The 24,596-nt window shown below is 37.5% G+C and overlaps 1 long non-coding RNA gene across 1 annotated transcript in view; it reads right to left on the bottom strand.

Moving 5' to 3' along the window:
• LOC140510831 (uncharacterized) overlaps window positions 1–24,596 on the bottom strand; it is a 68,919-nt gene that overhangs the window by 36,068 nt on the left and 8,255 nt on the right. Inside the window, exon 2 of the long non-coding RNA XR_011969379.1 lies at window positions 11,903–11,935. This is a non-coding gene — a long non-coding RNA (uncharacterized lncRNA). The remainder of the gene's footprint in view (window positions 1–11,902; window positions 11,936–24,596) is intronic.

The raw sequence follows: 24,596 nt of genomic DNA, 5'->3' as shown, positions 1-24,596 counted from the left end.
TTCTCCCTTCTATCTTACCCTCCTCAAGAAAGTTTTGTTTTTGACCACCACCTTCCTCAATCTTCCCTCCTTTCTATCAGCCCCCTCCCTTTTCTTTCCCCTTTTCCCTCCTACTGCCTGTAGAATAATTTAGATTTCTATACTTACTGGATATGTTATTCCCTCCTTGAACCAAATCAGATGAGAGTAAGTTCAAACAGTGCTCATCTCCCTTCTTTTCCTCTACTATAATTCGTTTTTGTGCCTCTTTATGTAATGTAATTTACTCTTTTCTACTTCCTCTTTTCCTCTTCTCCCATTTCAGTTCCTTTGTACCCCTTAATTAGTTTTTTTTTTAACATCACATCAGTTAATTTGTACTCACATTCTTTTTCTCTGTATGTCCTTTAAAATGTCATAATAAAGACATAATTCTCAAGATTTACAAGTATCATACTCCAATGTAAGGATGTAAACAGTTTGCCCTTTTTTGAATAACAAGGGTTTTTAATATTTTTTTTCCTGTTTACCTTTTAAGCTTTTCTTCAATCTTGTGTTTGAAGAACAGATTTTCCATTGAGTTCTGACCTTTTCATCAGGAAGGTCTGTAAATGCCTTATTTCACTGAATGCCCATCTGCTTGCCTGACAGATTATGCTCAGTGTTGCTGGGTAATTGATCCTTGGTTGTAGTCTGAGCTCCTTTGCCTTATGGAATATCATATTTCAATCCCTTCCATCTTTTAATGTAGAAGCTGCAAGATCCTGTGTGATCTTGACTGTAGTTTGATGACATTTGTATTATTTCTTTCTGGCTGCTTGCACTATTTTCTCCTTGATCTATTTATTCTGGATTTTGGCTACAATATTCCTTGGTGTTTTCCACTTGAGGTCTCTTTCAGGAGGTAATCAGTGGATTCTTTGGATGACTATTTTACCTTCTGGTTTTAGGGCCTCAAGGAAGTTGCCCTTGATAATTTCTTGGAAGTTACTGTCCAAGCTCTTTTCTTTCATCTGACTTTCTCAGGTAGACCAATAACTCTTAAATTATCTCTTCTGTATCTATTTTCCAGTTCAGTTATTTTTGCAATGAAATAGTTTGCATTTTCTTTTTTTCATTCTTTTCATTTGGTTTGATTGATTCTTGAAGCCTAATAGAGTCATTAACTTCTACTTGCCTAATTCTAATTTTTAATGAATTGTTTTCTACAGTTAGTTTTTGTACCTCCTTTTCCGTTTGGTTAATTTTACTTTCTAAAGAATTTTTTTCAGTGAATTCTTTCCCCATTTTATCAATTACATTTTTAAAAGAATTAACCAATTTTTCTTCTACTTCTGTAATTTGAGCTTTTAAATCCCTCTTGAGCTCTTCCAAGAATGTTTATTTGGGCTTGAGAGCAGTTCATATTCTCTTTTGAGGTTTCAGATGTGGGTGTAGTGTCAATGTGTCCTCTTCTGAATTTGCATTTTGAACTTCCCTGTCTTCATACTAAGAATCTATGGTCTCTGATTTTGAAATTTTCTTTTTTGTTCATTGTAACTTCTTTCTGGCTTTTAAAGTGGATCTATGTTTTGGGGGCAAATGGAGCCTTGTCCCATACTTTTTGTGCTGGGAGCTTAAGGCCTAGTTATTTGCTTTGTGTGCTGTGGTATCTGGTTCTGGCATCTGGGAGCTATATAATGCTGTAGCCTACCTGGTGATGAGGTGGAGCTGGTTGGTGTGTGCTCAGGCGAGGTGCGATCTTTCTGCATTTCCCCGGGGCTACACTGAAACTTGTAGTGTGAGGTGTGGGGGAAGGGTGGTCTGGCAGTTGCAGGTCTCCTCCTCCCTTAGGCTTGTGCTAGAGCACGGGCAGGCTCAGCTGCTGGTGGATTTCCATTCTCGCTGGTGTCTGCCAATTCTCCTGGCTGTGGGAAGGCATGCCTGGGGTCCTGGTGTTGGCACTTGCTGGCTCTGCCACCCTGGGGTCAGGATCTCCCACTGGTCCACTGAAGTGGGGCTTGCTGGGATGCCTCCAATCACATGCTGGTCCCCTTCAGCCACAGAAAGAGGGAACTTTCCTGATAATCCCTCTAACCTCCTGAACTAAAATACTGCTGTACACTTTCTTCTGGATCCACTGTTCCAGGGTTTTTTCTGGGGCAATATTCTCTGGGTTTTTCAAGGTCAACAAAGGAGGGTTAGAGTGACCTGTTCTTTATTCTGCCAGCTTGACTCCCATCTTAGAACATTTTTAATAAAGATTCCTAGATGTTTTCATGATAGAAGCAAGGAAATGGAAGAAAGGTTTTCCAAAGAGTCAGGGTTGATGGGAATACTAAACAGTATGTACTGTAATACTGGTTATAACATAGAAGGAAAGAGAATTCCAGTTTTCTTCAAAGGAGGAAAGAGAAGAGACTACAATTTTTCTGTTTATTATTGCCCAGTATGATTCTTGTACATGAGCTGGTTTCTCAGGAGAGGCCAGTTTCGTGGTATTTACATTTTTCTTTCTTTCCTTTGAATTTTGGTCCAGAAATTTCCCTTTCATGACTATTAAATAACAAGGTCACAATTGCAATCTGTCCCTACCATCATTAAAATGCTGCTACCTCTCAGGCATGATTGTGCTGTACTGAAATACTGTCCTTATGGTATTTTTAAAGTATCTTTTCTGATGCCTTCTCTCTCATCGAGAGCTTCAAAGGTGAATGTTCCTGGCTCAGTTACTTCCCCTGGCTACCTCTTAACATTTCCAGAGAAGGAAGTTGCCTAACTTTTGACAAATGATGTGGCTATCATTTCACAAAAGGGAATAACAAAATTCAGTAAAAAATCCGTAACGCATACTTTGCGATGTGGTTTAGCCTCTTAACTCAAACAGGCACATGCCTCTCTTTTACTTAACTTGGAGTGCAGAGATAGCAAGTGGCAGAGTGAGTATATATATATGATAATCATAGAAGGTTTTTTCTTAATGTATCTATTATGCATGGCCTCCAAGTTAAAGCATCTCCAATTTTTATTTTATTTTATTCATACATGAGGAATGACTTGTGAGAGATGCACTTTTAACTCCTTTCTAAAATGATTAATTGCTAAGCAACTCAGGCTTCCACCAGATCCTCATAAAGTTTCTCTACATGGCTTGCCATTAATACATCTCCTTTGACAAAGTCACCAGGGAGGGGAGGAAAGTCTTATTTAAAATAGTGGACCCTCCTCCATTTGTCATAAGCTCAAACTAAGCTTTTCCTGTATGCATTTCATTTCCTTTGTCTGCAGCTAAATGACCTCTAAACAAGAGAAATCTTTCTTTTGCTGTGATGTGACTGAAGCCAAGAGGAGTAGCCTTTTGAAACACTACAACAAGATTTTCTTCTTGCCTTTTTTTTAACTACCAGGCAAGAAGCCATAAATTAGGAAATGCATAGATTTTCAGTCATAATCCCATTTTTAGGTTCGACAGAATAACTCCCTTCGTTAAGGCTAGATGCAGCCCACCAAGATTTATGAAAGGGACCAGTAATGCATCTTTATTTAAGGAAGAGCAGCATGTCTCTACTATGTACATAGCAGTTTATGGTGGTGTGAATAGATACTGGGAGGATATTTCTTCTCCTCTGACTTAGTTGATTAATTTTGAAAACTGGAAAAATAATAAACTATCAAACATACATTTTTCTCTCTAAAAGACCTGCTTAAGACAACAATATCCTTCAACCAGCGTCTAATAGTCCTTTATTGAAACTATATACAGTTGTTACATTTGGAGCTTACTAAAAAGGAAACAAGCTGTAATCAAATCCTTCCATGGTGCTGAAAGAAAGATCTGGGGTTGTTTTCTGATCTGACTATCCCAGAAGTAAAAGGTAACATATCATTTTTTGGCTGGCAGATAGACATCGGACTTGCTATATTATCAGTGGCAAGGTCTGATAAAATACCCAATACAGAGTGATATTAAAACTTGGTGCTTTCTCTTCATATGTATAATAAAAGAGGAATTTTAAAAGTTTTCAAGAACATCAAAGGATACAGGTGCCTAAAAAAATATCATTGGTCAAGTGGTTTCTCTAATTAGAAAATAAAGGTAGTAATGATACCAGAAGGTTTGACCAGCTAGGAAGAGATGCTAGGTTTGAGCTGTAGGACATAGAGAAGGTGAGGTAATCTTTCCACAGATGCTATATAGTGATGAAGCTTGGGCTTAATTAATATTGTGTAGGTTTTTGTTAAGAGGCTTTCCAAATCTGTTATGGTAATTATTATTATATTAGAAGTGGCATAGCATAGTAGAAAGAGAAACTGACTTTGGAGTCAGGAAAACCTTAGTATAATCCCTAAGTCTCACACATATTGGCTGTGTGGTGCTAGGTAAATTATTATTATTATTTTAAAAGCATGCTCCAATCTATATTAAGATCCCATCAGTTGTTTCTCTGGAATGGATAGAATTTTTTGTTCAGAGTTCTCTTGGATCATGGTTTTGCTGAGAATAGCTAAGTTATTCACAACTGACGAGCATACAATATTGCTGTTACTTTGTACACAGTGCATTTTATTTTTCATCAGCTCATGTTTTTCCAGGTTTTTCTGAGAGCATCCTGCTCATCATTTCTTTTTTTAAATTATTAATTAATTAACTTTTTGTTTTCAACATTCACTTTCACAAGATTTTGAGTTCCAAATTTTCTCCCCATCTCTCCCATCGCTCCACACCAAGACAGCATGCATTCTGTTTACTTTTCCCCAATCTGCCCTCCCTTCTGCATCCCCCCATTCTCTTGTCCCCTTCCCCTTCTATTTTCCTGTAGCACAAGATAGATTTCTATACCCCATTGCCTTATCTTATTTACCAGTTGAATATAAAAACTTTTTGACATTTATTTTTAAAACTGTGAACTTCAAATTCTCTCCCTCCCCACCTACTCTCACTGAGAAGGCAAGCAATTCAATATAGGTTATACATACATAGTCATGCAAATAATAATCATGTTGTGAAAGACTACCTATATTTCCCTCTATCCTATCTCACTACCCATTTATTCTGCTCTCTCCTTTGACCTTGTCCATTCTCAAAAGTATTTGCTTCTGATTACCTCCTCCTCCTATCTGCCCTCCCTTATATCATCAACCCCTCTCTTATCCCCTTCCCCTCTACATTTCTGTAGGTTAAGATTGATTTCTATGCCCAAATGAGCATGCATTTTGCTCCCTTCTTAAGCCAAATCTGATGAGTGTAAGGTGGGGAGGGGTTGAGCATAGACAGATGGCACAGGGTGAGTTGAATATGACAGGATATTTCTAAAAATAAAATTAAGCGGTGAAAGAGGAATGTACTGGGAGAAGGAGAAAGGAAGAGGTAGAATACAGTAAATTATCTCACGTAAAAGAGGCAAGAAACAGCTTTTACAGTGGAGTGCAACAGAGGGCAGGTGAGAGAGAATGAGTAAACCTTACTTTTTTTTTTTTTTAGCATTTGTGGGTTGAGAAGTCTGGAAACGACCACAGCTGACTGCATTCTGATTACCCATTCCCCCAATCTGCCTTTCCTTCTATCACTCCCACCTTCTCTTAACCCCTTCCCCTTCTGCTTTCCTGTGGGGTGAGATAGATTTTCACACCCAATTGAGTGTATATATTATTCCCTCTTTGAGGCAAGTGTGATAAGAGTAAAGTTCACTCACTCCTCCTCACATCCCCCCTCTTCCCCTTCCACTGTGAAAGCTTTTTCTTGCTTCTTTTATGTGAGATAATTTACCCCATTTCACCTCTCCATTTCTCTTTGTCCCAGTATATTCATCTCTTAGCCCTTGTTTTTAATTTTTAGATATCATCCCTTTATATCCAACTCACACTTGTGCCTTCTGTCTATACAATAAAGAGAAAGGTCTCATGAGCTACAATTATCATCTTTCCATGAAGGAATATAAACAGTTTAATCTTATTAAGTTCCTTATTTCCCTTTCCTATTTACCTTTCTAGGCTTCTATTTAGTCTTGTACTTGAAAGTCAAATTTTCTAATCACCTCTGGTCTTTTCATCAAGAATACTTGGAAGTACTCTGTCTCATTGAAAATCCATTTTTCCCCTGTAGGATTATACTCAGTTTTGCTGGATATGTGGTTCTTGGTTTTAATCCTAGCTCCTTTGACCTCTGGAATATCATATTCCAAGTCTTCTAATCCTTTAATCTAGAACCTGCTAAATCTTGTGTTATCCTGCTTGCAATATTTTTCTCCTTGACCCAGAAACTCTGAAATTTGTCTCTAAGGCTCCTGGCAGTTTTCATAATTTCTTCAGGAGGTGATCAGTGGGTTCTTTCAATTTCTATTTTACCCTCTGGTTCTAGAATATCAAGGTAGTTTTCCTTGATAATTTATTGAAAGATGATGGCTCTTTTTTTGATCATGACTTTCAGGTAGTCCAATAATTTTAAAATTCACTGTCCTGGATCTATTTTTCAGGTTAGTTGTTTGTTCCAATGAGATATTTTACATTGTCTTCTATTATTTTATTCTTTTGATTTTGTTTTATTGTTTCTTGATTCCTCACAAAGTCATTAGGCTCCATTTGCTCCATTCTAATTTTTAAGGAATTAATATTTTTTTTTGTTTCACACTTTCACATTAGTCATGTTGCATAGAAGAATTAAAATGAATGGGAAAAACTATGAGAAAAATTAAATTGAAACAACTCAAGAGAAAATAGTCTGCTTCATTCTGCCCTCCAATTCCATAATTCTTTTTCTGGATGTGGATGCCATTTTGTTTCAAGAGTCCTTTGGGAATATTTTAGGTCCTTGTGTTGCTGTGAAGGACTAAGTCTATCAGAAACAGCCCTCTCATACTGTGGCTGTTACTATATATAATATTCTCCTGGTTCTGCTCATTCACTCAGCATCAATTCACATAAGTCTTTCTAGGTTTTTCTGAAGTCTGCCTGTCCATCATTTCTTACAGCACAATAGTATTCCATTATATTCATATACCACAACTTATTCAGCCAAAGGAATTATTTTCTTCAGTGAGTTTTTGGACCTCCTTTTCCATTTGACCAGTTATGTTTTTTAAGGAATTTTTCTCCTCATTGGCTTTTTGGACCTCTTTTGCCATTTTGGTTAGTTCTTTTTAAGGTGTTATTTTCTTCAATTTTTTTGTTTCTCTTTTACTAAGCCATTGACTCATTTTTCATGATTTTCTTGCATCACTCTCATTTTTCTTCCCAGCTTTTCCTCTTCCTCTCTTACTTGATTTTCAAAACCTTTTTTGAGCTCTTCCATGGCTTGTGACCAATTCATAGTTTTCTTGGAGGACTTGTGTCCAGGAGGTTTGACTGTGTTTTCTTCTATGTTTTGATCTTCCATGTCACTATAGTAACTTTCTATAGTCAGAGTTTTTTCTTGTTTATTTTTCTTACTTCCCTAGGCTGTTACTTTACTTTTAGCTCCTTTTTAAAGTAAGGCCTGCTTCTAGGGTGGAGGGAGCATTGTCTCAAGCTTCAGAGATTTAGTGCAGCTATTTTCAGAGATACTTCCAGGGACTTGTAAATTTTTAGTTCTTCCAAGGTGGTATGATCTAAGGAGAGGTGTTAACTACAAGGTGTTTTGGTCTATGAGTGAACACAAACACTCTTTTCTGCTCTGGATCTGTGAGGAGACTCTCTCCTCACTGTGTCCACAAGCTCTGATGTAAATGTGCTCTTCTTCACTTTGAGACTGCCATCCAGGACTGTGATCCAGACCTGAATATGGGCAAAGCAACACAGCCCTTCCTCTGTGCTAGCAAAAAGACCCCTGTAATATCCTTCAGCCCCCTTAGTGTCTGTGAGCTAAGATCTCTGGAAGCAGCTGCTGTTGGTGCCACTGCTGATTCTGTCCCTCCCAAGGCCTGTTTCTGGTTTGCTTGGGCCAGAGCTGTGCTGCCATGGACTGTGCTGGATTGTGCTCTTCTCTCACTCTGGTCAACACATCTTTTTTGATGACCTTTTAAATTGTCTTTGACATCTGTGGGCTGAGAGTTCTGGAAACCATTACTGCTGCCAGTGATTCAGTTTCCCCAAGGCCTGTTCCTAGTTTTATTGGGCCTGGTTTGCCCTAGATTCTGCTTCTTTCTCATCCTGGTGCAAAAGACCTTTCTTACTGACATTCCAAGTTGTCTTGGGCTGGAAATTTGTTTCACTCAATCTTTTTGTGGGTTTGGCTGCTCTTGAACTTGTTTAGGATCATTTTTTAAAGATATTTGGAGAGGTTTGGGGGAGAGCTCAGGCGAGTCCCTGCCTTTATTCTATCATCTTGGCTCTGCCTCTGGGAAAATTATTTGATTGATTTTATTTTATTTTAATTAATTATTCATTGCATAGTTTCATATATTTAGTTTAATTTCTCTTAATTTTGGTTTAAGAAATTATTATTAATCTCAGGACTCAAGGTAGCTCTCTTAGGTTACTTCATGCAGAGATGGTGCCAACCTACCTAGATAGAAGGAGTTTTCTTGCCTACAAGCTCAATGAAATCATGGGTCTTGCCTCTAATTCCATTACACTCACCTCTGTCTTCCTCCTTCTCATTACTTTTATCTCATTCTCATAGTTTTGATTATTGTAGTTATTATTGTAACTTATCTTCTTTTCACAGTAATTTGTATCAGTTATTCCTTTCAATTTTCAAATGGTCAAGTATTAATCTCATATTTTTGCTTCAACTTTTACTTCTTGCCTCATTTTTTTCTCTTTTCTAAATCAAGTTGTTTTCTAGAGTCCTGTGTTAGGGTAACAATTTAAAGTTATTTTAAATTTTAACAATTTAAAGTCAAGGGTGTTTTGGAGGGATTAGTTATCTAACCTAGTTCCAGGAAAGAAGAAAAAACACTCACAACCCTGAGGACTTCGTGGAAAATTGCTGTCATGCTAGGAAAGACAAAGCTGTGGAAGGTCAAGAAATCTGATGAGAATCAAGAGACCATAGCGGTTATAATGAGGAGTACCAGCAGATGGATTCTGAGTTGGACCCAGATTTAATGGAAGATAGAAAGGGGGCCATATTGCATTTCAGAAAGTCATAGCACTTCCAGCAATTCCAAACTCCTCTCCAACATGAAAATTTACTGTCTTAATGCTATGCTTGTAAACACTCTAGTCTCAGGGGTACTCTGGTACCTGAGTCTTGAAGACTTCAAAGTTCCATAATTCACAGGCATATAATGGCATGGTCTCTGAAGAATTAAAATTTCAAGTCATTCAAAGGACAATGGAGAGGCCCATGATGGGTATGAGTAGGCTGCTTCATATTCCCAACGAAGAATTATTCATTACAAGTCATATGAAGGTAATTGTGGTAACTTGTATGAACAGAGAAGAAAGTAAGTCATTCCTGAAGTGAAAGGAAGGGATAGCTGATGGACATTATGTATATTCCATTGGCATACATGCAATGTCAAGAGGGAGAGAAAGGCCCCAAGCATGGCAGGTGGACGTCCTGTGGAGGATTTATGGGAGAACATGACAAAAAATGGCACATATTGAGTAGATGCACTTGGATTGAGTGACTGACCACATTATAAGATCACATATCAAAATATGATCCTGGCAGAAATTAAATTTCATGTGGCCTGAAAAGTGATGGACAAAGGCATCATGGGAGAAAAGAGAATATAGCATATGATGAATTTTGTGCAAAAGTGATATTAAAAAAAAATAGAACTGTATGATCAGAGAATATCATCCAGATAGGAAGATGGAAAGACTAATTTATGGGCAAGCCAAAAGTTGCATTGCTGCCCACAAAAATATTAAAGGATCTATAGGAAGGACTCCCTCTAATTCATTGGAGTGGATCTTTATCACGAATCTGTTGGATGAGACTCAGAAGTATGTACAATATGAAAACATGTGGATCACTTTTGAACTGCCACCTATATTGAGGATATCTAACTATTAAAATAAACATAAAATGAAAGATAGCCAATTATTAGTTATGCAATTGCTACACTCTTCACTTCTCCTCCTTCTGCTTTGCTGCACAGGAGGTAAGTGCAGAGCAAAAAACTCCAAATCTGGAACTATGGGACTTGAGTTCAAATCCCAACTCTGTTACTTTTGACTGTTATGGTCTTACATGGGGTCTCAGTTTCCTCATTTGTCAAATGAGGTCAGATGACTTCTAAAGTTATTTATAGCTTGTGAAAAACTTCATTAGAGGAAGTCAAGGGAGATGAAGCAAATAACTGATTTTCTTTTCTTTCTCCTTCAAATAGTTATTGAACTCCTACTAGGGAATATTCACAAGTCTGCTGCTAAAGGGTTGATTCCTGTAAAGAAGGTTCACTGAAATTATGCGTTAATCTGAGATTTGATGATTTTCTGTTTATTTCATTTGTTCAAGTATCCCTGAGTTCTCTGTAATTGTAGACAGTATTGATTTTAAATGAAATAGACTATGGAGAAGCAAATAAAAATAAATAAGGGTAACAATAAGTCAGGGAGAAAAATGATAGGTCTTCTAATTACATTGGTACTGGGACCCCAGATAGGTAGTGATCATTTAGGCAAAAAGTGAATGCACTATTTTTTGGATGGGGGTGGAGGTAGGGAGGTATAGGTGGAGAGGGCTACTAATGATGGGATCTATTGCAATCATTTCTGTTTTTCCTTTGATATTTTAATTTTTAAGTTATAAGAAACAGGAAAATTGCTTCCTTTTTCTCTCTTGTGACAAAAATAATAACTCACATTTCTGTACCACCTTAAAGGCTGCAAAGCACATCTTTTACAACAACTTTATGAATCAGGTAGGTCTAATTTAATTTCCCCCATTTTTCAGATGATGAGGACAAAGTGGGCTCAATAAAAACTGCTCTCAGACTGCTCACTTTTTTTGTACCCATCTACTGATTCATTATTAGTCTGAGTCAGGAAAATTAGATCTCAGAATCTTAGGTGAGTCATTTAGTCTCTGGTGCCTCACTTTTCTGATCGATGTACTGTTGATGATAACATCTCTAAGTAAGAAGAATAGTAAAGTCAGACAAGTCAACCAAGATTTCTTAAAAATTTTTACTATTCCTGGCACTGTACTAAGCACTGGAACTATAAATACAAGCAGAAAGATAGTTTGTTCCCTCAAGGAAGTTTTCTTCAAATGGGTTGTTCTTCCATTGTTCTTATGTTTTGTCTGACTTTGCAACCCTGTTTGGGTTTTTCTTGGCAAAAAACTGGAATGAGTTGCCATTTCCTTCTCCAGTTTATTTTACGGATAAAGAAACTGAGACAAGCGGGATTAAGTGACTTGGCCAGGGTCATACAGCTAGTAAGTATCTGAAGCCAGATTTGTACTCAGGAAGATGAGTATTCCTGACTCCAGGTCTCACACTTTATCATTGGAGCCACCTAGCTGTCCATCTTCCAATGTACTAAATGGAAGCTGAAAAACAGGGGATACAGTGGTGGAGAGGACCTAATGAGGTATAGTGGAGAAAATCTAGAGAATAATCCCTTTCTATACTGGAGAAGAATGAAGACATGACTGACCTGGGCATCCTTAAAAATGGAGGTTCTGGGAGGAACCAGCCTGTTGCAGGAAGAGACCGCAGAAACATAGAGGATATCCAAGGTGAGAAGTACAAGTGTGGAACTTCCAGGGCCAAGAGGTTCCAGGAGTACAATGAATGATATATTTAAGATGACTCATAAATGTATCAGGGAAGGAAAGACATCATGAAAAAAAGGGCTGAACTTTGGATGAACCCCAGATTTTGTTTTGATTCAGCCACTAACTTTCTCGTAATCTCAAGTGAGTCTTTTCTGTGCTCTGGATCTCAGTTTCTTCAAATGAATGAAGGAATTGGCTTAAATAAATGATCTATAAGGTCCCCTCTATCTCCAGTGTTTTATAATTATATGAAAAGGTTCACATTTGTTCTATTTCTTCCATGTCACCTACCTTTCCCTGGATATCTTTTAAATAAATCCTCAGCTGCAAGAAAAAAAAAAGAGGGAAAAAAGTAAATTTACAGTCATATTATTTTATAGATATTTTCATATTTAGGTCACCTCTGGGGTACAGTTAACTTCTCTATGTATTTATTAAACTCATCAGCTTATTCTTCTGGTGGTAACCATTACAGCATCCATGCATTGTTCTCATTCAGACTATACATCATTATTGGTCATAGAAACCTTGTAAATAGATGTGGTCTGTTTGTACACATTTATACACATGCAAATATATGCATACAAAATAAAATATGTGCATACAAACACATCCTCACAATGTATATATATGTATACATAAATACATATATGAACACATACTTGCATATACTTATACACATGTATGTACATATGAGCACATATGTACATAGATATCTGTCCATCTATCTAATGGGAGCATGTATATACCTATGTGAAAATACACACATTTTTTTCCATTGGATGACAAGATCAAGTTTTGTTATGTTTAGAGAGATACATGATTGCTTTAAGTAATTTGTGAGATACCCATAGCAACAAAGATGTCTAAGTGCCTCTAGGGCTAGTATAGGTATTGCCTTTTCATTCTTGGGTAAACAGACTCAGGTTTTAAATACTTTACACAGAAATGACATTTTTTTATGATGATTTCCACACCTTGTGAAATTGAGAAACAAGTTTATGTCCCTGCATTCTTGCTTACAGAACAAGAATATAACCCAACCACTGCAATGAATCATTGGGTATTGCCAATGATTCAGAGTAAAAAAAAGATAACCGCCTCTTGCTCAGTTGCCTCATTCTTACTATTTCATCCTTGTAATCACTTGTAACTTCCTGCTCTTTCCCTTCCCTGCCTAGCCTTGATTACACACAATTATTTTTAGACTTTTCTTCTTATTTGGTAATAACAATTTTTATAAATAATACATTATTTTAACCTGCAGGTGGAAGAGGTTGCAGGGCTTAGGGGTTGAACAGAAAAGCAGAAACTCAGGGCTGGAATTTGTAATCTGGGCACTCTTTAGACCCGCATCTGGGCTATTGACTTGGTCAGGTCTCATTTCCCTCTTTGTGAGAAGTTTTTTGTCAGTTGGCGTAGAACTCCAGGAATTCGTTCTATTGAGTCATCCCACAAACATTGCTTTAGTAGATACCATCTGCCATTAGGTACATATAACATACTACAAGGTATTATGCTAAGGAGTAGGGTGGGGATTGGGGAAAAGGAGGGAGGAAAGCAAAGATTTTTTGTTACAAGATGTAACAGTCTCTTTCCCTCTAGGATCTTACATTCTACCCTATTTAATCTGCCTCTCTAAATCCACCTTGCTCCACCTCTAACTCCCCTACCCCCCAACTATGAACAAACAAAAAAAAAGAAAAAAAAACACAAAAATCTCATTATAAGGATCCATAGTTCAACAAAGAAATTCCAGCACTGGACATGTCAGAAAATTCATGTCTCTTTCTATCTGGATAAATAGAACCTAAGATAAGGCAAGTTGAAGACAAAGAAGGCAAATTGAATCAGGGCAAATCTGAGGAGGAGAAAGATATTCATCTGGGAGAATTAGGAAAACTTTCATAAGAAGTGACTTGATTGATAATAAGGCATTATAAGGTATGACTTTTGAAGAAGATAAGGATTCCGAAAGATGGTGAGGAAGGAATGCATTTCAGATATGCAGAATAGCCTGAATGAATGTACTGAGGTAGAAGATTACAGATCACTTTGGGGGAAAACTAATAGTCCATTTGATCTGATAAGTCAAAACTGGAAGGATAGGTTGGAGTTAGATTCTAGGGGATTGTAAATACCAGGCTCAGGACTTTATATTTCATCATGTTGAGGGATCTTTGATTTTTATCAAGGAGTACTTTAGAAAGAAGATTTTTGGAGAGATAATTGTAATTATATAAATACATGTCATTGGTAGCAGAGAAATTCACATTAACTTAAAGGTTATTTGCCATATACTTTTGAACCTGAGTGTTTGTATCCATGACCAGTGGAACAGACCTTTTACCCTAATTAATACTTGTTTAATTGAAAAATTACATGGCTGTTTGTAGAGGGTGCTATGTTAAGTGCTAGGGGAGACATAGAGTTTAGGTAAGACCTGATTTCTTCCCCATCTTCCATAGTCTCATTGCTTTAGAAGGAATCCAAGAAGTCATGGATAGGATAATTTTTTTCCATGATACACATTCTCCATCCCCACCTTTCTCCCCACTTTTCCCCCAACATGGAGAGATTTTACCTAAAAGAAGACAAAGCTGACACACAAACTTGATTGGCCTTGGCTTTCCTGGTACAATTTCCTGGGCCTAAAAATTCCCAGCCATGTGGAATCTAAAATCCTCAGACTTGGTGGATTTCTGAAGTTCTTATGAGTTACCTTATCTTGCTCTGCTGACCAGAGCAATTTCTGAGTCCATTGTCTACTCAATGGAATAGAATTTTCACCAAGTAGGAATTGAACTTTTCCATCAAATTCTCTGTTTTACAACTTTCTAACGGACTTACTGAGCATCTTTATTTGTGTTATATCCCACTACCAGACTCTGAGTTTCATGAGAACAGGAATCAGGTCTTACCTAAGCTCTGTATCTCCCTCAGCGCCTAACATGCCATTCTCTGCAAACAGGCATAAAATAATTCAATTAAACAAGTATCAAGCATGGTGGAAGATCTATTCTATTGGTCATGGACAGGAACACTAAGGTACAAAAATGCATTCACTTATGACTCTGCCCTCCCACTTACATCCATGGAGTTTCCTGTTGTGTTTTCTCTTCAAGTCACTTCTCTAGTTCTGGGTCTCATTACCTATTTATTGCCTTGACTTTGGTGATTGCTCTCCACATTTGATGACCCATTTCCAACTTTCATTTTTTTGGTTCAGCAAATGTTTATTATTTTTCATATCATGCTCCTTTATGCACTTTATATTCCTGTCTAACTGTATTACTAGCTGTTTCCCAAACAAAATAGGAGGTTTTTTCCCTCTGGGAATTGTTTTAGGCAATCTCCCATGCCTGGAAGGCACTAGTCCCTCAAATCTAAAATGTCAGAATCTATCTCTTTTCTCCTTGCTCAGCTCAGGTTGAGTTCTCTTATCCTCCCAAATGAAAATGGTCTCCCCCTTCACATTTTTTTCTAGTGCCTTTTTTTCTAAATCCCTATCTTCCTACCATTTTTGTCTCCCTTGAATTATTCTGTTTCTCTACCATATAACCACTACTATACTTTAAGCTTCTGAGGGCAAGGACCACACCATTTTTATCTTTATCTCTAGCACCTGGCAAAATATCTTATTCATAGTAGATGCCCAATACTTGTTTAATATAATTATTACATGCCTCTTTGAAGAGAGGTGATTTTTTAGGTGCCAGAGTACATACAGAGTTTAGTTAAGACCTGATTCCTGTCCTCATGGAACGTACAGTCTAGTAGTGGGATAAAACACAAATGCAGGTACTTCATTAGTGCTTTAGAGAGTTACAAAACAGAGTATTTGAGGGGAGAGTTCAATACTTGATAGGAGATTGGAATTGAGGAAGATCCTTACGTTATTTTTTTCCTTCTAAAACAACTGCTGTCATATAACCCTCCCTGCCCCAAACTTCAATAATTCACAATTACCTACTGAATAAAATCCAAACTCCTTTGGCATTCAAGGTCCTCCAGAAGCTGTTCCTTACCCCCTAAATCTAGCTTTTTTTAGTGTCATCTCTCACTCCTCCCCTTCATTCTTTCTGTGCTCCAGACAAACTATCAACTTGCTGAATTATGAACATATTCCAAATTTCTGACTTCTCTGCCTTTGCTTGTGCTGTTTCCTCCATCTGGAATGCCCTTCCCCACCATGACCTGTTAGTTCTGTCTGGTTTCTATCCTTCTATTAGGAATTAGGCAGTTTTAAAGTTGAGAAATTAGACACTATCTAGTCCAGATTTTTCACTTTACAAGCCAGGAAATGGAGTCCCAGAATTGTGAAAGGATATGTGTGTCCAAGATTCTTCCAAGTAGTAAATAGCAGACATCATCTGTGATGCCAAGCTCCAGCACTTTATTCCCTTCTTCCCACTTCAAGATCTAGCTAAAATCCTGTCTATTTCATGCTTTCTCTCATCTCTCCAGCGTGATCCCAGCTTTCTCTGAAATACATAAGACTTTGCATCTCTCCTTTATATCTTCCTTTCCATTAGCATTATTAGTGAATACGTCTAAATTCCCCTTCTATTCTGCAATTTCCGTTTGGAAGAGAGTCTTTGCTATGAGGATCTAGATATATTTTGGAGTACTTCTCACTCCTCTTCCCCATTATTACGACTTAAATAATCTGGGAACATCAATATCTGACAGGTTCCCTTTCCCAAGACCTCTATCCTCTCTCTTTTACAATCAAAGATGTTCATAGTATACAATCCATGACCAATTTTATTGACATATGAAGGGAGACAAATAGAATTTGTCAGATATATATAATAATAATAATACCCATCAGTAAATAATCCTCTTCTAGTCTCATTTGTTTACAGTATTGTCCTGGGCCCTGTAAGAGGCACCATGGAGTGGTTTCCTCAAGTTTCTACTCCATTCCACAACTTCTATGTCTATATTTGCCCCAGTCCCTGTAGCTCCCACTTTTAGCAGGTATTGCTGCTGATGGATGAACTCTAGGTGTAGTTTAGTATTACTGTCTAACTCAGAATTTTGAGTCTATCTGTCTCTGAGATATGTGGCCTGAATACTGACCAATGACTGGGACCAGATCTGATGCCTCCTATCTTCTAGACTCCAATAGCATGGATATTGTCTGTTTTTCCAGTTTTGTAATTATAGGATAAAAAGTAAGAGGATTTCCATAATGTCAATGAAGCAAAGCTTTGGTGCTCCTCAGGATCTGATCTCTACAGTTCTTAGAGCTCTCTGTCTCATGAAGCTTCTTTATTATACTGTGAATTGACTTCCCCTCCAATGGAATTTAAACTACTTCGGGACTAGTCCTTTTCATGTTTTTGTGTTTGCTTTTCCAGTCCCTTGCAGATTTCTTTCTTTCTTTTTTTTGAGGGAGAGGGGCCACTCTTTTCATATGCTAAGGAAACTCTCCATAAAGAGCTTGCCCTGCTTTGCAAATCTACAGTGCAGAGTAGCAACTGCAGTCTGCAACTTCTGGTCTTAGAGAATTGCTTGGGAGTACATAACAGTGCCCCATGGGCAGTATACTTTAGCAGCAGAATTTAAACTCACGTGTCCCTGCCTCTGTGACTGGATCTTCTACTACAGCAGGGAACCTCTCTCCTTACACTTAATACACTTACACATTGACTGAATTGAATTGAAGAAGAAGGATTCTTTGGAAGTCCATGTTTCTTCTGGTTAGAACAAAAGGAACCTCTTGACTTCTTGTGAACTATTGCTCAACTTGTTATATAACGTTCCTCAAGTGCCAAGCACAGTGCCCATCACATAGTAGGTACTTAATAAATGTTTATTGACTGATTTATTATTCACTATTGATTGACCAATTAACTGATCAATTGAGCCTTGTTTTTACCATTTTCTAGTTGTGAAACTCAGGGTTAGGCCTTCATTAGTTACAAGGCTTATGATATTTGGATCCGGAAGGCAGCTATACCAGGGTAGAATTTGTGCCCAGGGCAAGACTCAGAAGCAAAAACCAAGACCATGAAGTGCAGGTGAGTAGGAGGCATCGAGTTATTCAGGAAGGCAGCAGGTGAGTGTCCTGGCAAGTGGAGAAAGATGGCAGAAAGCAACAGGAAGTGGTCCAGGTAGCCAGATGGTCATGGCAAAGAGATCTGTCAGCAGACACAAGCATCCTTCCCATGAGTCAAAAGGAGTATAGATTCAACGAAGCAAATAATGGGTGAGGGGTCAAAATGCAGGTGGTTGGAGTGTGAGATTTGACAGCAAGATAACAGAAACCCACCTACAGGGGCAAGGTTTTGGGGTAGAACTATAAGTAGTACTGGAGAGTGGTACAAAGGTACTAAAGGACTTACTTGGAGAAACTATGATACCAGGTAGAAAGTCAAGGAAAGGCCATTATTAGAGAACTAAAACATCAGATAGCAGCTGGCTTAAAATGCTAAAACAAAATGAACCAATCAGTTGACAATTATATATTGTGTCCATTAAGTGCCAAGTAATATGTGAAGGACTGGGGATACAAATACAAAAGTATTTCTGCCCTGAAGGAATAATTTTAAGTAATATAGCATGGACTCAGATGAATAATTTTGCATCCCAATCAATCATTCAGCAAGTTTTTAAAGTAAAGATTTACCAGATACTAGGCCCTGTGCTATGCACTGGGGCTAGGAAGATAGCCAAAACAGTTACTGCCTCCTTGAAGGTTACATTCTATATGGGAGACATCATAAGTAATTCAGTACATACCAGATAAATACTTAGTTGATGGGAGGTACCCTTAGATAGTAAGATAGACATGGGGATAGTTGTGTATAAGAATCATCAAGTAGGGCAGTATGAACCTCAAAAGATAGGAAGGATATGATGAACTTTAAATGGCAGCTGGGTGGGAAGACCTGAATTGAAATCTAGCCTTAGACACTTTATAGTTTTATGACCTTGTTTGCCTCAGATTCCTCATCTGTAAAAGGAGCTGAAGAAGATGACAGATCACTCCAGTATCTTCTGTGTTAGTCCTTCATTTTCAAAGAAGACCATGATGTCAGAGAAATGATGACATGACTTCCACTTGACTTTGTTTTGAGTGAGGGAGGGCTGTGCAAGGTCACCAGCCTCACTTCCCCTCCTAGGCCATTTGGATGCACTGACCAGATATTTAGCAGGATGACTGGAGAAAGCCCAGGATGCACTGAGAGGCCTTGGCCTATTCAGATACTCACTTAGAGTGATGATGGTGTGCTGGATAATAATGGGAAGTTCTGAAGAGGAGTGGGTTTTCAGAGAAATATAATAGGCTCTGTTTTGGACTTCTTTTTAAAAAATCTACTTCTCTGATCATTCTCAGAGAGGGAAGGTAGCTCTTCATTTTCACCTATAAATGTAGCCCTTTCAGTTAAATATTGGTCACACAAAAAACCATCATAAATGATGAATTCATTTATCCAAGCAAAATACCAAAAAAAAGTCGTGAAGTTTATATTGATTAGAAAAAGCTACATAAACATATTACATAAATAGTAAAAGAGCTCTTTGCCTGAAAGCAAGATTAAATATGTCAGCTCAAACCAATAGAGAGAGAAAATGATCTCACCATGGGAAGTTCTCAACTTTCAGCAGTCTACAGTTGCAAGTGTTGTATGTCAGGAGGCATAAGAGGGCTCGCTTTCTCTCTCTCTCCTTTCTCCTCATACTGTCTGTAGGGGAAGTTCAATTTCTATAGCTAATTGAGTATGTTATTCCCTCCTTGAGCCAAATCCAATGAGAGTAAGATTCAAACAATACTCATCTTCCTTCCTTCTTTCCCTCTACTATATGTTTCTGTGCCTCTTCATGTAATGTAATTTACCCTTTTCTGCCTCCTCCTTTCCTCTTCTTTTACAATCCCTTTCCACCACTTAATTAGGTTTTTTATCATCACTTTGAGGTCCCCTTAAACTCACCCCTGTTTTTCTAAATGTTCCTTCTAAATGTCTTAATAAAGACACAGTTCTCAAGAGCTATAAGTATTGTCTTCCCATATAGTGATATAAACAGTTTGCCCTTACTGAATAACACATTTTATTTTTTCCTTTCCTGTTTACCTTTTTATGCCTCTCTCAAGTCTTGTATTTGAAGAGCACATTTTCCATTGAACTCTTGTCTTTTCATCAAGAAAATCTCGAAGTCCCCTATTTCATTGAATGTCCATATCCTCTCCTGAAAGATTATGCTTAGTTTCGTTGGGTAGTTGATCCTTGGTTGTAATCCAAGCTCCTTGCCTTATGGATTATCATATTCCAAGTTGTAGAAGCTGCAAGGTCCTGTGTGATTCTGACTATAGTTTCACATATTTAAACTGTTTCTTTCTGGCTGCTTGCAGTATTTTTCCCTTGGCCTGATAATTCTGGAATTTGTCTACCATATTCATTGACATTTTCAATTTCAGGAGGTGATCAATGGATTCCTTTGATGACTATTGTGCCCTCTGGTTCTAGGATCTCAGGGCAGTTTTCCTTGATGATTTCTTGAAAGATGCTGTCCAGGATTTTTTTGATCATAGTTTTCAGGTAGACCAATAATTCTTAAATTCTCTCTCCTCGATCTATTTTCCAGGTCAGTTGTTTTTCTAATGAGTTATTTTACATTCTCTTCTATTTTTCATTCTTTTGATCTTGTTTGACTGATTCTTGATGTCTCATAGAGTCATTAGCTTCTACCTGCCCAATTCTAATTTCTAATGAGTTATTTTCTTCAGTTAGCTTTTGTACCACCTTTTCCATTTGGCCAATTCTACTTTTTTAAGGAATTGTTTTCTTCAGTATATTATTTTTCATTTTTCCTATTGTATTATTAAAGGAATTGCTCAATTTTTCTTCTACCTCTCTTATTTGACTTTTAAAATACTTCTTAAGCTCTTCCAAGGAGACTTTTTGGGCTTGAGACCAGTTCATATTTCCCTTTGAGGTTTCAGATATGGGTATATTGACCATGTTGTCCTCTTCTGAATTTGTGTTTTGATCTTCTGTCACTGAGATATTTCTCTATATTCATTGTTTTTGGTGTTGCTCTTTACACATGTTGTTTACCTTTTTATTGACTTTCAAAGTTGATTTTTGCTTCTAGAGCACAGGGAGTACTGTCCCAGGCTTCTTGTGCTGGGGAATAGGGATCTGGTTATTGGTTTTATGTGCTAGAGCTTCAGGTGCTGGCAGCTGAAGACTGGTAGCTTACCCAGTGCTGAACTGCAGCTGGTGGTAGTTGCTAGTGTGTGCCTGATGTTGGGGCTTGCCTGCTCTATCACCTTGGGGCTCAGGATCTTCCACTCATTTGCTGATGTGGGGCTTGCCACTGGCTTGCTGAGACACCTCCCATCCTGTACTGGTCTCCTTCAGCCACAGCAAAAGGGACCTTTCCCCTAATACCCTTAGCCTCTCGAGTTAAAAGACTTCATCTATCTACTGGCTCCACTATTTCAGGATTTTTCCTGGGGCAATATTCTCTGGGTTTTTTAAGATCAGTAATGGAGGAACAGAGAGACTTACTGCTTATTCCACTATCTTGGCTCCTGGAAGTTGAAACAGGTGACTTCCACACAATCTGTCTGTGGGTTGACAGCTTCAGGAACAGTCATAGACACTGATGCTACTGATTGAATCACTCCCAAAGTTTGCTTCTAGTTTGCTGGGGCCAGGGCTGGACTATGTTTCTCTCTCACCCAGTTCTGGCACTGGCCTTCTAAGTTGTCTCTGGTATCTGTGGGCTGAAAAGTCTGGAAATCACCCCTGCTACCGGTAATTCAGTCCCCTGAAATCTGCTCCAGCTATTCTAGTGCCAGGTCTATGCTGGTGCAACCTGAACTAGACTGCCCTCCTTTCTCAGCTTGGTGCAACAGGGTTTCCTCTCTCTCTCTCTCTCCCTCCTCCCTCCTTCCTTCCCCTCCTCTCACCACCTGAAATCAACCCCTTATGCAGGCGTACAGAATCTAGTACAGCATTCTGTCAATCAATCAAGAATCATTTCTTCCATATACACAGCACAGTCATGCCAATTTCTTTTGGTTAAAAGTATTACTAATATATAATAATATATAATATAATAATATATAATAATTGGAGGGGGCACGAACAATTGGATGAAAGAGGAAAGTCATTTTGAAGGAGATATCGTTTGAAATGAGCTTTGAAGGAAGCTAAGTATTCTGTGGGACTAGCCTGTGCAAGAAAAATAAATATATGATTTGAAGAGTATATCTGACACTATATATATATATATATATATATATATATATATATATATATATATATATATATATATATATATATATATATGGAAATGTGTTTCATTATCTCTTTCCTAGGACATTCACTAGGCATTTGGTTTCTAAGAGCTGAACTTCCTTTTTAGTGATCTTTGCATTTATACTGTTGTACTCTGTATATTGTTCACTTGGTGCTACTTTTTCACTCAGCATCATTTCATACAGATCTTCCTATGATTCTCTGAATTCCTCATTTTCACCATTCTGGCCCACATCATAATATTTCATTACTTCAACTTCCTAGATTTTTTCACCTATTCTCTGATTGTGGGTAATGGTTAACCACATGGTTTCTATTTCTTTGTTGCCACAAAAGTGCTGCTATGAATATTTTGGAATATGCTCAATAGTGGGAGGACTAGGTAACAGGGAATGGACAATTCAGTCACTTTTTAATTCATATTCCAAATTGAAATTTAGAATGGACTATTTCACTGCTCTCCCAGTAGTGCAACAATGTACCTCTCTTCCATGCTTAACCCAGTGGACAGGAGAGATAAAGCTGAGTGTTAGAGAAGAGAACCATAGGTGCCTAGGGATAGTGCTGACTGCTGTCAGAGGACCAACAGGTGAGGTATATCAGGGAAGAAGCACACTTCTAAGAAACTTCCATTTCCAGGAAGTGATCTGGGGCAAAACTTTATTCACCCCTTTAAAGTTATTGCTTTGTTAAGAGTTTTGCATGAATCTAAGGGGAGAGCATTCTGGTTATTTTTCAGTGGTAGTCCTTAGCTGAGAAGATTTGAAGAAGCAAAGACATCTTAGTTTGATTAGTGTTCTTATTAAATTAGACTTGTTTTTAAAAAAAAGCCAAAGAATGAGGGTCAGAAAGAACAAGCATGCTTTGAGACAACACACACACACAAATATATATATGTATATATATATATATATGTATGTATATATATGTATGTATATGGAGAGAGAGACAGAGACAGAGAGAGGAAAATGGTCAAGTGAAAAAAAGTGTAGAGAAAAAGGTCTGAGAAATTTATAGATTATTTTAGATGATAGATGGTGAGATCCATTCATTCCTGTTTTATATGATATCATACTGATTTCAGCAAGCCAAAAATGAGATCCACAGCCACTTAGAAAATTTCAGTTTAACTACCTTCACAGGGAAAATAAAATGAATGAGGAATGCTTTTTGGTTCCAATCATGATATACAGTGAGATAAACAACCCATAAAGCTTATCCATCAGTAATTATAATTTAAACAGACTCCAGAAATGGGCAATTAACTAGGCCAAAAACTGAATGCGAGGAGAACAGACTGGATTGCCTTTGGGAAATTTTGCAAGGATTATTATTTTTAAAATTGTGAACAAACATGAAATTTTGTATGTATAAATCAAGACAGAAAAAAGACTATTATGTATGAAACCATGAAACTATCATGCCTGCTTCATTGATTTCTTTTAAATATACATAAACTTTAACACAGTAATAGGCATACTACCCTTCTTGTCAATGACCCTTTCCAAACTTGCTTCTTTCTTTTGGTTTTTTTTTTTTTTACATTTCATTGATTCTCCTCCTTCTCTTCTTCCTTCTTTTCTTCCTTTTCTATGTCACTTCTTTTTAAAACCAATATTCTTTATTATACACTCTTTTTAAAAATTATTTTATTTGTTTTCAGTGTTCTACACTCACTTCCATATAACTTAAAATTTTTTTACTTCTCCTCCTTTCCTTCCCTCCTCCTTCCCCCCTCCCTCCCCACTCTGTCCCTGATATGGCATACAATTTTATATAGGTTCTACACACATATTCCTATTAAATATATTTTCACCTTAGTCCTGTTGCGTAGAAGAATTAAAATGAATGTGAGAAATCATAAAATAAACCAAAACACAATACCAAAGCAAATGATCTGCTACATTCTGAGATCGAATTCCATAGTTCTTTCTCTGGATGTGAAAGGCATTTTGCCTTAAGAGACCACTGGGAGTATTTTAAGTCCTTGCATTGCAATGAAGTTCTAAGTTTACCAGAAAAAATACTCTCACACTGTGATTGTTGCTGTGTACAAAATTCTCCTGGTTTTGCTCCTCAGCATCAGTTCATATAAGTCTTTCAGGTCTCTCTGAAATCATTCTGTTCATCATTTCTTATAGTGCAATAGTATTCCATTGCATTCATATACACAATTTATTCAGCCATTCCCCAATTGATGGTCATCCCCTTGATTTCCCGTTTTTGGGCACCAAAAAGAGTGCTGATATAAATACTTTTGTACATGTGGAACCCTTTCCCATTTTTATGATCTCTTGGGGATACAGTCCTAGAAGTAATATTGCTGGATGAAAGGTTTGCACACTTTTGTAGCTCTTTGGGCATAGTTCCAAATTGTTCTCCAGAATGGTTGGATCAACTCACACCTCCACTAACAATAAAATAGTGTGCCAACTCTCCCATATCTTCTCCAACATTTATCATCATCCTGTTTTGTCATGTTAGCCAATCTGATAGGTGTGATGTGATATCTCAGAGCTGCTTTGAATCGCATCTCTCTAATCAATAGTGATTTAGAGCATTTTTTTATATGACTGTAAATAGCTTTAATTTCTTCCTTTGAAAACTGCCTGTTCATATCTTTTGACCATTTATCAATTGGGGAATAAACTGTATTCTTGTACATTTGACTCAGTTCTCTATATATTCAACAAATGAGGCCTTTA

The sequence above is a fragment of the Notamacropus eugenii genome, chromosome 6 (assembly GCF_028372415.1).
Source record: "Notamacropus eugenii isolate mMacEug1 chromosome 6, mMacEug1.pri_v2, whole genome shotgun sequence".
NCBI lineage: Eukaryota > Metazoa > Chordata > Mammalia > Diprotodontia > Macropodidae > Notamacropus > Notamacropus eugenii.
This window is presented reverse-complemented; position numbering and strand designations above follow the sequence as displayed.